The sequence below is a fragment of the Varanus komodoensis genome, unplaced genomic scaffold (genome assembly GCF_004798865.1).
Source record: "Varanus komodoensis strain SLA01 unplaced genomic scaffold, ASM479886v1 scaffold22, whole genome shotgun sequence".
Classification (NCBI taxonomy): Eukaryota; Metazoa; Chordata; class Lepidosauria; order Squamata; family Varanidae; genus Varanus; species Varanus komodoensis.
In genome coordinates this window covers 12844954-12861349 of record NW_025335606.1, presented here as the reverse complement: position 1 = coordinate 12861349, position 16396 = coordinate 12844954, and positions in this window count along the sequence as shown.

Genomic DNA, 16396 nt, shown 5'->3' with positions numbered 1-16396 from the left:
CTTTAAAAATTGAAAGTGAGAGAAGCTGAAATTGCCAAAGTATCCATCCAGGTCTTCAAAGCCTGGATGTGAATTCCTGTGTATTCAGCCATGGTGTTGAATCATGGTGCTACCTTTTCTTCTTCAACTGACTCCTTATATTTGCATGTCAGAAAGCATATCACGCTCCTCCATTCTGGGAACTGCAGCACCAACTGAACTGGGCTGGTGCAGATGAATAAGAATTCCATCTGGTTAGTATTTTGTTGTTTTTAAGGACTTACCATACTTTGCAAATTTCTTTGTATACAAATGGGAAATACTTGTAATTAGAGAGAGAGAGAGAGAGAGAGAGAGAGAGAGAGAGAGAGAGAGAGAGAGGATGTGGGAGAACAGATTGCCCATCCCTAATTGGAAAGCATCAAAAAGAAATGTTTGTGTGTGACACCTAAAACTTTCAGCTCTCTGAATATAATCTCACCTGGGCTTAGAGGACTTCCATATTACCTTTCTGAAGCAGCTCCTATACTCCAGCTCGACAGACAGAAATTTAACTGGTGAAGCTTTTCTCTCCTCATATTTCCATTCCAGGATCATCTCCCCTACTAAATTCACAGCGAACTGCTTTTCCAGTGTTCTGAAGATTAAGGGTTCCATGCCTGGCCTTCCATGAAGGGTTGCACTTTTGCAGAGGGTGGGGAACCAGGTTGTTGTTTGGTATGCAGAACAGCAGACTGAGGATGTAGCTGAATTTCCTGGGGTGCTTGGAGGGACAGGGCATATACAAGCCAGTGGAGAGTGGAAGGCTTTGGGGCCAGTGGGCCCAGGCATGAAGAAAGCAACATCAACATGGACAAACATCACACACCAGAATGTGGAGAGGATATGTTACTGGCACAGGGTGCAGGGGTGATAAGAAAATCCCCCTCTCAGATAAATATGGAACTTCTGAACCTTTCAGATCTTGAAAAGGCCTTGTAGATCCAAGTGTCTAAGGTTTTAAATATCACATTTCTAACCCACAATTACTGCAGAGATGTAAAGGCAGCATATGTGGTTCTCATCTCTCGTCTAATTTTATCCTCACCACAACCCTGTGAGGTAGGCTAGTCTGAGAAGCATGACTGGCTCACCCAGTGAACCATGTGGCTGAGTGGGAATTTGTGCCCAGGTTGAGCACTGCTGGCTGCAATGCCTCCTCGACGCAATGGAGGGCAGCACATCCTCTGACATATCAAAGAAGCAAATAGGGTCACTGGTGTCCTTGGGCTCCCATTTACCCCACTTGTAAGCACCTCACTCCCCCCCGCCGCCCCCTCCTTGCCCAGCCAGAACACACCGCATGTTCATTGGCTATGCGACAATTGGTCCTGCAGTGGCTTTGGAAGCAAATACACAAACCCAGTAAATAATCCTAAATTCCCTTCTTCCATTTTTTTTTAAAACAACCATCTTGAGAGTTAAATAAAATGCAAAGTCACCTTGATTCCCATGCAATGTAACCCCAGATGGGGCACTCGCTCTGGTCCCTTTAGGACAGGGATGGGCACCTCCTGGCGGCTGGGAGTCACACTGCCCCACTGGGGGCTGCACCCTGGTGGAGAGGCAGCCTGCACAATTTTGCTCCCTGGGCGATGCTTCTAAAGGAAAAACAGCCTTGTTTGCTCCCTGCTGTGCTGGCCGAAGGACAAGCGAGCGGATCCTGGAGCAAATCAAGCCAAAGCTTTCCCTAGAAGCAAAGACAGCGAACTGAGGCTGTTGTCCTTGGGGCACATCATGAGAAGGCAGGAATCCCTGAAGAAGACAATCATGCTGGGGAACATCAAAGGCAGAATTAAAGGGAGGCCACATGAGAGATGGATTGACTCCATCAGGGAAGCCACAGACTTGAATTTGGAAAGGTTGAGCAGGGCTGTCATGGATTGGACATTTCGGAGGGCTTTCCTTCATGGGGTTGCCATAAACTGGGGACTACTTGACGGCATGTAACTACAAACCCTACAGGATTCTGGGGGAACCTCAGCAGCTCTCTGGGTGCAGTAGAGGTCACAAAAATCATCCAGGGGACCCATGTGTGGCCCACAGTCCACGAGGGCTGCAAGAAATGGCAGCAGCTTTTGTCACTTCCTCAGGACAATGTACCTCTGATGCCATTCCCTTTTCCACCTGCTCATGGGGACAGGATCCAGGCCCTCCGTCTTCTGGGGAACGATTGTCAGCTCAGTGTGGATTGCTTTTTAGCAGAAACAGGTAACAGGAATGGCATCAGTAGCCAGCATGCTTTGGCACTTGAGAGACACAGTTGGGTCCAGAGCTGACAGCAGCCCAGGTCCCCTTGCCCAGTGGCTGGTCTGGGAGCAGTGAAGAGACGATGTGTTGGGCATTTCATGGATAGGAAGCCTGAAACTGGCCGCGACAGCACAGTGCCACTGCCGACAGCAAATCGGTCTGCCACAGGGCCCCGGGGTCCCGCAAGACCCTCAGTCCCAGAATGTGTCCTGCTTATATTTTATCACCATTTGATTTGCATTCATTTCATTTAGTATATTTCTATACAACTCCACAGATCAAGCTTTCAGGGTGGTTTGCAAAGCCCTGAAAAATATATTATACATAATATGCAAACTATTTGTCAACTATCCATGCATACAAACATATGCAGAGATGCACATATATATTCCCCAATTGTGGAATTCGCTCCCCAGAGAGATTCGCCTGGTGCTGTCACTTTATTCTTTTTGGTGCCAGGCTATTTTTTTTCCCCAGTGTTTAACGATTTTATTGTTTTAATAGAGGATGTATTGTTGTTTGGAAATTTTATTAGGATGCTGTGTTTTATTTTATATTGTCTTATTGTTAAACCATGCCGAGACCACGGTAAGGGATGGTCTAGAAAAGTTTCAAATAAACAAACAAACAAACAAACAAACCTAACCAATTTTCAGCAACAGTAAGAAAAATCCAGGTCCTGGTTAAACAATCATATATTGCCAAATTCCTGAGAGAAGAAGGTCTTAACCTGGCAGTGAAAAGATAATAGTGTTGGTGTCAGGCAGATCACATCAGAGAGATCGTTCCATAATTGTAGAGCCACCACTGAAAAGGCCCTCCCCCTGCTGATCACCTTCTGAGCATCTCTCCAAGGAAGTCCTGGGTAGATAAACATAGTGCGTGGATGGGGACATGCTAGGAGAGATACCCATCAGGTATCCGAAATCAAGACTGGAGCATGCCCATCACTTTCACCAGTCATGTTGTCCCTTTCTTCTAGCACCTTTCACCAGATTTTTCCTTTCTGCTGCTATAGTCATGTGGGCAGTGGTGTGGCCAGGACTGGGCCCTGCAGTCAACATCTGGAACCTCCGGTTATTTGAGTTCCCAAGGACAACCAAAGCAAACTCTACTTTATTCCCATAGCCATGATGCTGGTATGATTTCAGTGACTGCAAAATATAAAGCTGTACTTGCTCAAAGTTTAAAAAAAAACAATTTAATTTTGTAACCAGGGCTGGCCAACAGCTTTGTTTTTGTTCTAACATATCAGGAGTGTGGAAGTAGTTAAAAGGTTAAAAAGACCTCTGGTGTGGCGCAGGGAAAAAGGAAGCGTTCGCTCTGTGCTTCACACCTGGAATAATAGGTATGTGTGGTGGACAAGCACACAAAGAATTGTAGGGCTTTGCTTTGTCTAAATATTCAAGGGTTGTGTCCGTACTGCATAAAAACCCAGGGTCTAAAATTACCTAGTTACCCCACTACAGGCGTGTGTTTGTGTCAGCAGCTACTCTCTGAAAGTAGCTTTTGACTGGCAGCTGGAGGGCTGTTTTTTATACAGCCACTTCAAGTACAACAAATTACTTGGGTTTAATCTCCGCTCAGAATATATATATTTCTATCTAAACTCCATTAGCGTATTTTCCATACTGGATCTCTAGGCCAAAACTGTGCTGCTGGGGTTGAATTATACAGAGCATGGAGGAGAGAAATGTAGCCAAAATCATTATTGAACTGTTTTTTTTTTTCCTAGGATCTGCTTTAGACCTTATTATCTCTTCCTTGTTGTTTGACATGTATATTTTACTAGCATCGTTTCCTTAATACAACTAGGCCATGTTTTACTCTTGAGTAATTAGGGATGGTTACTGCTAACGTTACAATGCTATGCCATGTTACACATAATCCTTTGCGTCCCTGCTTCTATTTGGTACACACTCACAGGTAGGAGAACTTTGGATTCAGGACTGGCCCAAATTGTTTTACTGCCTGAACTGAAGCAAAAGATGGTACCTTCTATTCCAGCCATGCAAAAGCCAGCTGGACTGGCAACTGAATTTCTTTTAATGCTGGTGATGTGCTGAATGCAGAAGGACCTTTTCCAACAGCTGCCACTGCCAACCAATGCAACCCTCTCCCTTTGCTTAGGTTGACTGGGACTCAGGAAACCCAGGTTCTAGTTCCCACCCCTCCATAAGTTCAGTGGATGACTTACAGCTTGAACCTTACAGGGTTCTTGTGCAGCTAAAATAAAGCGGAATGGATCATGTAAGCCCCGCTGGGTTACTTGCAGGAGGATAGAAGGTGGAATATTGGTGTAATAATCAAGATGGCAGAAGAGCCTTATTCAGACCGCAGACTAATTCTTCGGGGACTTTGGCGTACATCTTAAGTGTTGTGTATTCTCAGTCTAAAATACTCAGCAATATTTTATAGTGCAATCCTGTATCTATTAAATTGAATTCAAAGCTCAATGCCGTGGGTTACGCATGCACTGTGCACAGAAGTACTTACAGCCAAACCATTTCCTTGGTGATAACCCTATGAAGGGAGGATGCAGATAAAACAAACAACAAACTGGCCTTTCTCCTGTTGTTCCTCACCAGCCCTATCCTAGGAATGTCTGCTCAGAAGTAAACCCCAATAGAACAAATACCCAGGCAATTTTGCATAGCCTTGCAGTCCACACAATGTCCTTCTAAATCAAAAACCTAAACATGCTACCCTATGAACCATTCTGTTTACCCTTTTCAGTACTTTCCCCCCCAAGATGGGATTCCCTCCTCCACTCTCAAATTCTGCCTTCCTGCCCCAGAATTTCTACAGATTGGGACTCCCTGTTCCAGCCTCTTTGTTCATGTGAGAAATGGGTGTCAACCAGTGCTATGTTTAAAAGGTGCATTTTGTGCAAGCATTTTGTAGGGAATGGGAACTTCTTTTAGTCAAGGACCAAACTCAGATTCAGAGAAGCCTGCAAGGAGTTGGGAGGGATTTGGGAGTGGGTGGGGCTGATGGCAAAGGAGACAGCCCTGGATAAGCGGCATATTTAGCTTCTGGTTCTTACAGCTGGAAATAAACATTAGGAGAAGCACTTCAACCCTTGAGAACAGGGGGAGAGGCATGAAAGTTGGAGCCCTGCCAAATCTTGTGTGCTTTGGGGAAAGCGGGAGGAAGGAAGCAGGACTGTCTAGGAAACCAGAGTGACATGCTGGCTGCAGTGTTGGACTGGGACTTGGGAGATCCAGGATCTGGTCCCCACTTGGCTGTGAAGCTCACTGGGTGATGGTGGGCCAGTCACTCACTCTCAGCCTAACCTACTTCAGAGGGTGGTTGGTGTGGGGATTAGAGGAGGGGGATTATGCAGGCCATCTTCTAGCAGTCCTGGTGTGGCTTCCTGGCCCGAGGTTGCACTCCCCTGGTTCAAAGGGCCGGGCAGCAGGAGCTCAAGGCGAGCTGCATCCAGCCAGGTCGAAAATGTTGGCCTAGATGGGCTGTTCATTCAAAACACTCAAGGCAACTTCATAGCCGGCAAAGGAAGCATGATAGATCTGGGGGGCAGAGCCTGTGGGGAGATCAAGGGCAGGAAGCTGAGGGGATACAGAGCTTTGAAGGCTGGACACAGAAGGAAATCCAGTGGAGGGTTCTGAAGTGGGCATCGAGTCCTTTGGATGAGCAGAGGAGTACCTGACCTGGGGCACTGGATTTATGGAGAAGTGTGACAAGAAACAGGCGAAAGAGAGAGGTTATGATTAAGACAAGAGGTGTTGTCTACTCCCAACCACCAGGCTGGAAAGTTCAGTCCAAGCAAAGCTCATCCTTCCTGCCAACTGGCTTTCACATCCAGCTGGAGCAAGACCCAGCTGAAAAACATAACGTGAATATCCTTGAAAAGCCATTCACACCAATGGCTGCTTTGTTTTGTCTTTGTGCACGCAGCCAAGTAGATTTATTGTAATAAATAGCATCTTGCTATAATTATCCCCAAAATGCTTTGATTAAAGAAGCAAGACCTGCAAATCTACTAGGTGCCTAGGAGTGCTTCTGATTATCGACTAATCCTTGGTAATCCTTTACAAATCGTATCATTCCCCTCATGGCAACACTGGGTGAGAGTTTCCCATGAACATCAAGTTGTTATCGTGGGCCTTTGTGAGGGACGAAGCACGAATCATGAGCCCACACAGAAAAACGTCTTTAAAAGTGCCGCAAGAATCTGGCTGGCATTGTTCCATCTCGAGGGACAATGAGCAGGCAGTAGGACAGGCCACCTCATGGACTTCTGCTGCCCAGTCTGCTTCTCACAGAAAGATGGAATTTAAGCACATTATCATGCAATGCTATGCAAGTTTAGACAGAGGAACAAGCCTACAGCTGGAAGGGTTTTTTTCCTGCCGGAACTTGGATAGAATTGCACCCTTGGTGTTTTAGAAACATAGAAACTGAGCGAGTCTGAAGGGGTCTCCCGGGCCATCTAGTCTGACCTCCGGCACCAGCCGGCTCCGCTCACGACATGCCCACCATGTGGACGTCCAGCCTATCCTTGAACACCCGCACCGATGGGGCCTCAACGACCTCTCATGGAAGCCCATTCCACACGCTCGGGGTCCTGACTGTCAGGAAGTGCTTCCTGGCATCCAAATGGAACCTGGGTTCCCTGAGCTTTGCTCCGTTGAAGCATGTCCTGCCTTCCTCTGCAGGGGAGAACAGGTCTCTATCATCTCCGTGTGACACCCCCTCACATGCCTATATGCCGCCAACAGATCCCCTCAGTTTTAATTCAATATTAGATGGATCACATTATATTTTAATAAAATACCTGGAAATAATATTGAAATAGCATTCATAGTGTGTGTGCGCTTGCGAGTGTGCACATGCATGCGCTTTAATTTGGACAACCAAATGTTGGGGATCACATAAGCAGAGTCAACTGGAGCTGGGGGGGGTCAGACTAGATGGCCCAGGAGGCCCCTTCTGACTCACCTTGTTTCTATGTTTCTAATTTAAGCATGTGTTAAAGATATGAACTCCTCTTCTTGCCACCCCATTTATTTCTCCAGCTCAAGCTGGATGGGTGGGTGTGGGGGGAGAAGGGGCTCCAGATGGTCTTCCCAGAAGTAGGTTCCAGACCTTTGGTCCTCTCCAGCAAGCCTTCTCTTAGGATTGTGCATTTAAAACAGGGGTGCTGAAACTTAATCCACACAAGGCTGAGCGCTGGAGGGCTAGATTTGGCTTCCAAGCCTGTGGTCCTGCCCACCCTTCTTTAATGGCAGATTGATGTGAAGAAAGCAGCAAAAAGCAAATGTAGTCATTTTGACCCTTAGAAGAAAGCCCTCCCCCTGCAAGGGCTGCTGTCATAGGTGTATCTCCATGTGGGGGAAATAAAACAAGTTAAACAGCCATTCAGTTCAGTGTTTAATTAAAGCAATTGCTTTCAAAACTCGTTAGCAAAGATTCTGCATGTCATCCAATTTTTCAGAAGTTCTCCTAAAGTCTGCAAGTTCTTCTTTTTATTTTTATTTTTTCTTTAAGAAATACCAGAGCCCCCTTTATGGCAAAAGGAACCTCAATATACCAAAATGTACTTTCGTCGGGGTCGAGAACTGCTCCGTCAACTTTTGCATGTGCCGATCTCCACTTAGCGCTTCCCACTGCGTAGAGATCTCCTTTGCGTTACTTTACAGAGCAAAGTACCTTAACTCAAAACACGGCACTAAACAAGCCTAAAGCTCTTGACCTTTGAATTAAAATGTGACAGGAACATCTCCAAAATCTTATTGAAAGCATCTGCTGGTTTAAAGGAGCTAATTAAATTCGTCAACACATATAGGATCAGCATTTTCTTGGTTTAAGGGGTCAAAGGAGAAAGTACAATTGGAATCACCAAACGAGCAGCTAATGAGATTCCATCAAATTTAAGAGTTGATAGGAGTTAACAGGTTTGAAATATAATTATAAGGATGACTGTAGGGGCAGGGGGATGATTGCTATATTGGGGGAGGTCCTGTTATTATTTATTTGATTTATATGCCACCCATTAGCTGTAGGATTTCTGAGTGGTTTACATAAAATATCCATACATCCATAGGGCCAGTCAGCCACATAGGTCCATTATCAGGCAATCCACAGGGCTATATTCGATCTATAGGGCTCCATGTTATTAACTGGTAGACATGCAGAAGGTAGGCTCACCAACACCTTGCTTAAAAAGCGTTTCCTTGAAAGTTATGCAGTGGGTGTAAATTCATTCTGTGCAATTTTTTGCATTTATGGAGTTGGGAGTTTCAAATCTCTGAACAAAGAAATGTATTGGTTGACACGTCCACACACAATCTGCAACCTGAACTTAGGGGCAGGGCCATGGAGAACATCATAAATTCATGCAAAGAGTCAAGCGCAAGTCATCCAACAGGGCATGTTCCCGTGTCTTATCAGCAGCCTAACTCCCTGAAAATGAGGTAAGGCTTCCTGGTGTGGAGATGGAAAGAATGAAGCAAGCTTGCCTGATTTTCTTTATGCATGCCTTTTAAAGAGACCACTGAAGGGTGAATTTCCAGGTTATGGTTCTCTGCTGACCAGCAAAGGAGTTATAGACCTTACTTTTGTGTGTGTGTTCAAACAGCAGCTTAACAACTGGAAATTAACAGGTGATTTTTGCAACATGGAAATAGACTTGATCAATTCACTGTAATCCTAAACATGATCATCTGCAAATGTTTGTAACTCAGAGCACTTTGTAAGGTACAGCTACAATGACCAACCATAAAATTGACTGGCCTTTTATAACTTCTCCAAGACTCTCTCCTAAATACCTTTATTCTGCTTAAAAGAAAAAGTTTACAAAGTCCCATGCACATGGAACAAAGCAAAGAAACAATAGAGAAAAGCTATTATTATAAACTCTTGGCATTTTATAAAATATAAGAGGGATAGGCAACCAAAACACTGCTTAGGTGGAAACAAGACATATTTTAGAGAAAGCAGCAAGTTATAAACCCTAAACTAGATGCTATTGGAGACACGGAGCTATCACCATGTGAAACACATCTGGAGCATCTTAGACGGATTGGACTGATTTTGGTTGTCTCCAGTGTTTGTTCTACATTGAATAGGTTTATGGAAACGAATGGAACTTAACCTTTGACTAACATTGGGCAGTCTATAAATTAATTAAATAAATAGCGTTGGATACAACACTTGGAGTTGAAACACAGCCATGGAGAATAGATTTAGCACTCGCCTCCCTACCTCTGCCTCATCATTCCTCCACTCAAAATTGTACCACCTCAGCTGCTTTTCACTTCTAAAAAGTGTGGGCTTCCTCCACTGCATGGGCCACATATCCATGGCAAATGTGGCTGCCATGTCATGCCTCTTCTGTGTAAGTCAAGCTCAGAAGAAGAGGGGCCACTTACAGAGGTCTCATCGTGTGGTCGCTGCTGCCAATGCTGCTGCAGAAGGAGCAGGACAACCCCAGGATTTTCATTCTTCTTACAGCTAATAGGATCGCTGGAGCTCAGAGCCGTCATCCCATCAAGATAAACGTCTCCGGTGCCCACTTCTAAGCAATCTGAATTCAATTAGGCTAATTGGAAAACAAGTAAAGAAGGATTGCATTAATTTAGCTTTACTGGGCGAAACTCAAAAACCTGCCCTCATGGGAGAACAGGCAGGGAGGGGAGGAGAAACGCGTCTCTTATCAATCCGTCCTCGTGGTTCATTCAGAAAAAATAAAGGGTTGATTTGATTTGATTTGATTTGATTTGATTCTTTCTATTCTGTTATCAGCCAGGCTCCTGTCCCTTGACCAAGAAGGGGTTGTTCCTCATAGGGACATTGGAGGCATCGTCAATAGATTAAAATGATTTGGATTTCCAGCAATCTGATTTGCAGATTCCACACTGGGTCAGTTTTTCCAGCTTGCACAGATTCTATGGATTTGTGGACTGATCCTTTTACTTTTGGGGACTATGGGGGTGGATTTGAATACACATTTGTGCAAGTGCGTATTTGTGAACAGGCATGACATTCTCCTACAAAATTCTACGAGTGGTCAGCCCAACAAAATATGCCGGACATCACACAAAACTTATATGGAGTGGATGTAACAAAACCCCTCAGCTTCACATTATACTTCAGAAAGAGTCAGCCCTTTCAGCAGAACTTCTCAGATGAGCTAACATTCAGCGCAGGGATGGGAAATAACTGTTAATCCATGCAGCTCTTTTAGACATTTTGTATTACTTTGGTTACTAGTTTGGCTGCTACATTTTGGACCTCATCACATTTTTGAACAGGCTTCAGAGGCAGCCCCACAGAAAGGACATGATCTAGACATCACCAAGGCCTTTGTATCCTTGGACTGAGTGTTGTTGACGTGTCAAGTGTAGTTGGGAGGAAGCGTTCTTGGCTGTGGATGGTTCGCTCCATGTTGGGTCCAGACTTTTGAGGGTTTGTGGCCTCAAAAGACACCCTCCAAGAGCCCTTTTCCACAGTGAGTCTACTTTCTCTCTGCCTTTGTCAAAAGCAGCTATTGCTCCTGATCCTCTTAGTCATTATTGCTCCTAATTGTTTGCTTGACTGGCAAGAAGCCACCCAGGTCAGCAATAGCTGCCAAGGAGAAGAGGAGGGACAAATTCACGGGGCCCCTGTGACCGTGTGAGTTTTTGGCAGGGGCTCAACCATGCCAAACCCTGGTGCCATCCCTGGCCTTACCCCTTGAGTATCAGGTAGCAAAGATGGGTCAGGGAGCAACCCCTGGGCAGTAGAAGGATGTGTGTCCTTCCAGAGGAGTAGAACCCTATCAGCAACACACCTTTCTCTGCCTGTTCCTCAATGCTTCCTCCACATGGCTGCCTTCTCTCTGCCTTCTCGGTTGGCCCACATCCCGCCCCCTGCTGGCCCCAGACAGCTGTTTAAGGAATTTTACCACCCCATTAGGATTCAAAGAAAAAAGATAAGCAGCACTGCTCATAGAATCATAGAATAGTAGAGATGGAAGGGGCCAAGAAGGCCATCAGGTTCAACCCGCTGCTCTTGCAGGACACCACGTTACACCTTCCCACTCAGATGGCTGCCCAGTTTCTTCCTGAATGTCTCTAGTGTGGGAGAGCCTACAATCTCTCTAGACAACTGGTTCCACTGTCGTATTGCTCTGATAAGTGAGGTAGCTTTTCTCTCGGCTTATTAGCTTTTCTGCTCGGCTTATTAGCGACACCAAGCCCAAAGTTCTCTTTGTTGTCAAGCTGTGTATCTAGTCCATTTCTTTTATTTATGCAAATGACAAACAGCCTCAGGATGCAAACCTGCAGCTGAAAGAGACACAAGTTCTAGGCAGGTTTAGCATCACTCAGTGCTTCATTAGCTTCAGTTCCTTCCCTGGGTTGGAGCACCATGACAGAGGATGGTCACTAAACCATCCTGAGCTGAGCTGGCTACCAAGTATTTCCATGGGTTCACCTCCATGGCTGCAAGTCTCCCACACTCTTGATATCCTCAATCACACCTTCCACTTCTTCGCTGGACTCAGAATTGGTTTCCAAGCCTTCCTGGGGAGCATCTGCAGAATGGCTGGGCCCCATCGTTATGCTAAGGAAGGAAACTTGACCTCAGAGAAGCATAAAAGGGGGCATGCTGGTGAGTAGGGAATGGAGGAGAGTGATAAAACCTAAACTTTGAGTTAGCCTGAGCTGCTTCCAGGATTCTCCCCTCCACCGACCCTCCCGGGGGCCGTCTACTGCTTCTCTCACACTGCACTGCGTTCTAGGACTCCTCCAGATTCAAGGGGTTCTGGTCACTCTTGTGCTTTTAGACCTGCCACCCCTGAAATGTGGCCCCTGAAACTAGAAGTTCAACACTGAAAGCACCGGCTGCCTTCCAGGGGTGTTGTGGGGGTTCTTAAAGCAAAAGGGTCGTATATTTTTCAAATGCAGCCTTTCCTTCCTGTTACAAACCTCCAGGAGGGGCAGATCAGCATTTTAGAATGGGGATAAAAATGCACAAAAGCAAGGAGACCATCAAATGATCACTGGTTAGGAAGAAGGAGGTTGGGGTGCAGGGAAGGGACCCCAAAATCTGGGGGACCCCAAAAGTTTCAATTTGACCCTGACCTGAGCTTTTCCTGCTGCAAGAATACTGATCATGTTCAAAGTGACTTCATGATCTTCCTTCAAAAGATCTTTCCTGAAAAGAACATTTCACCACCGTCTCCTCAACCCCTCACTTTACCTCCCAATCTTCATTCCTGATCTCTAGCAGAAATCAAAGCATATATTTGCTCTCCTTCTTCTTCATGTGCTTTGTGGATGTGATGACTCTTGTTCTCCTGCTAGTGTGAAAAATTAGAGCATAGAAGTTTAGATTATTTTATTTAAGGCTTGTGTGCACTACATGTACATTAATTGTGCCGCAGCGGTCAAAGTGAGACTAAGAACAAGAGCCAGGACAAGAATGCAGATGGTCAGTGGCAAAATCGCCATGCTGTGTCAGGCCGTGTAGTCCAGCAGGCCGGTCACACAGCGGCCAGCCAGGTGTCTCTGGGAGGCTGCAGGCAGGACAAGACTGCAAGGGCCACCGGCACTGAGAGGCACAGTACTTCTGCTCCTGGAGGTCTCACCCGGCCATTATGGCCGCCAGCCACTTGGTGGCCTTATCTGTCCATCTGGAAGGCATCAGGGGAGGTTTGGCCCCCTTTCAGAACGCCGTGGTCTCAATCCAAGCCAGGTCTGAATGTGCCCAGAGGAGAGTAAGGGAAATGTTCACGCACAGCTGTGCTACGTGCAATTACAGACGCATTCCCTTTGGCCCTCCATGGGTGCAACTGAAGTGAATGCATATTGGATGCCTTCTTATCCCTGCCTGTGAACCGCTGAAGGCACCGCAGGATCAGACCAAGGGCCCGTCTAGCCCAGCATTCCTTTCATACCTTGCCTGACCAGCTGCCCATAGAGAACCCAAAGCAGGACATGGGCAGGAGCAGCAGTTGGTGTCCCTAGGCATACTGCCTCTGGTCCTGCGGTAGCATAAAGCGACGAGGACCAGTTGCTATCCGTCGCCTTCTCCTCCATGCATCTCTCTGACCGGCTTTTAAAATTCCAGAAGTGCAGCCATTCCTGCATCTTGTGGTCATGAAGTCCATAGTTTAACCACCTACTGTGTGAAGAAGGACTTTGTTTACCTGTCCAAATCTCCCACTCATAAGTTTCATGACATCACCCTGGGTTCTAGCATTATGGGAGAGGCAGAGATGTTTTCTCCTTCTCCCCTGTCTCCATATCATGCATAATTGTGTGCAAAGTAATTTTAGATTCTGGACTCAATGGCCAGCCAGCTAATTATAATTTGCATTCCTTCAAAATGTGGTAAGATGCCTTTGCTGCATTTAGGGAGTCCTCTGGATCAGTCTGCGAGGTCAAGCCCCAGACTCCAAATGACAGAGCCCTGTTCAGAAAGCAGAAGGGACCCTTTCACATGTTGACTTCCATGAAGAAATGCAAAACCACCTGCAGAGTTCAAAAGGTATCCTTCTATATACACACGTGGTGCCTTCTCTCATCCTATTATTAATTATATTTCTATACCTCCCAGTAGCCAAAGTTCTCTGCATTTACTTTTCTTCTTTTTAGGAACTGGATCCTGTGAAACCTAACAGTTTGCATGAGTAACTTTAAGGGAAAAATGGTTGTGAGTTTACATGACTTTATTTAGTAATGTGAATTGATTTGCTTATACCATATCCTTAACAACATGTCCATTATTATTACTACTATTCTTATTATTGCTGATCTGTGTTATTTAATGCACATTTTCTACATGCAACTGACACAGCCTGGATGTGAAACAGTATATTGTTCAGTACTATTGAACTGGTATGGATATTTCAATCTCTTTAAAATTTTTATTATTAGATTTTGTAATATGCTCCATCATCTTTTGAACTATTACAATAGTTTTGGATGTTGGGTGGTACAGAAATGTAAGAAATGAAACGAAGATTGGAACACACTGAATGTTTCATCGCCATCACCCTCCGCAGGGCTCATCTATTTGGGAAATGGAGTTCAGCACCATGGATACCTCCCATAAAGCTCAAGGTAAAAGCTGCAGTGGATGAGGGGGCCCACTGCTATTGCCTCCCCTGTCCCCCTCTTGCAGCTGCTGTTCTTTTGCTATTCTGTGCTCGATATGCAACCAAAACAAACTGGAGCGATCTGCAGGAAACAATCAGGCAGTTCTATCTTGTCAGCTCTCTTCAAGGGCTTCATCAGACCCGGGTTCAACCTCAGAATCAGGGAACAACGTTAATTCTCCACCCTGTTTCGTGCCCTGGAACAAGTTCTAGAAGACACACATTCCTAATAAAGGCATTGGGGATTTTGAGCATGTACAGAGTTCGTTTTCTTCCCTACAAATCCTCACATAGAGAGAACTTCAGTGGCTTCCCCGTACTTCTGGGAAGCGCCCCACATTCTGCTGAAGAATCTCTCTGTTTGGAAGACTCCCTGAGCCGGGCAACTTTCGGGGGCAGCGCGAAGTCAGTCCATCGAGGTGAATTCTTCGGCCCTTGAATGATGGAAATCTGTGCTCTCCAGCTGCGGTGCGGTTCTGCCAATCTTGCAAAGCAACACACGCTCGGCTCTTCCTATCCCCCCTTTTCATCGCCTTCCCCCTCGTTATTTTTTAAAAATCTAAAAATGGTGCTGCTTTTTCATCCGTTAGTGGAGGCAAAGTAGTTCTGTGGTCATGATCAGAATAAACCCCCCAGCAGAAAAAAGGACGGTTAAGTGCCGGGGCAAACCTTGAATGCAGATGGAGAGGCTCGGTTTTTACGAGGACGGCGGGGGGGGGGGGGGGGTTGGGGGGGGGGGGGGGGGGGGGGGGGGACTCGACGCGCGAAGAGGGAGGGTGCGAGGCCCCCCCTGCGTGTTTCGGGCCGCGCGAGACCCCCCAAGGCACAACCGTCCGTCCGTCGAGGCCGAGGCGGTACCGCGATCGGAAGGAACCTGCAGCCACTTCGGACGGGTCGCGACGGCGAGAGCGCCTGGTTAATTTCCCGCTGGAGGAATTTGGGTTTGCTGAGCGGCGCGCAAAATGCTCCAAGAAGGGAATAAGGGACCTTGGGAAGCTCGCCTTTCGTTAAGGACGAGTGTCTTCCGCCTACAGCCTTTCTTGTTATTTCCGATGTTTATTTTAATGAACTAATTACAATCGTCAATCATTAATCGCCTACGATGAAGGAAACGAGTTAAGCAATTAAGCGCCTTTAATCGGTTAACAAGTCCTTCGGCAAGCCCTCCGCGATGCTGGAAATACTTTTACCTGAAAGAGAGACCCGTTGACTTCAGCCGGACTTTCGGAAATGCGTAAACAAATGACGCGCCTTCCGTCATTCGTTCCCGCAAATCTGGATCTTAACCTGATCGACTCCCCAAAAAGGGGTTTTCCAGGTTTCTGGATCGCTTGTCCGGACAAAGTTGCTCTCATTTTGTTTTCCAGTTTCCTGCCACTTTCCACGCCTCCAAATTAAGTTGCGCTCCACCGGCACCCAAACTAGTTTCAGAATCCACTCTGACCCACGCTTTCTCCTGTTGAGGTAGAAACAAAATACGGGAGGAGCTGGAAACCGACGGTCAGGACGGCCCCAAACAGTTTCTTCGGAATTTTTGCGCCTCCCTCCCTCGGGTTACCCTTTGATCAAGCTGGGTCGCACGAAACAGACATTTCTGGAAATGTATTTATTTGTGGCGCAAAAAAGCCATCGCTTCCGCGTCCACCAGCTCGGGCCCGGGCGGCCCAGCGGCGGATCCCCCTCCCGCGCTTGCCTGTGCGGCCGCTCCCCAGGGACGCGCTCGCCCCGCAGCCCGGCGCGCGGCGTCCCTCCTTCGCCGGCGAGTTCCAGCGGTCCGCTCCCGCGCCAAAGAGGCGGCCCGATCGGGCGCTCTTGCGAGGAAGGGGGAGGCGCTTGCGGCGTCGGTGCCGCCGGGGGGGCATCCCATTAACTCGGGCGCCTCTGCCCCCCACGTCGCACAGAGCCCCCGGGAGCGGGCGCCGCGCGGAGCTGGGAGCAGCAGCTGCCGCGGCGCCGTCGAGGGCCGTGATGCGCGGCGCCCCTCCGGCCTGGGCAGGGCGAGCGGAGGCCGCCGGCCGCCCG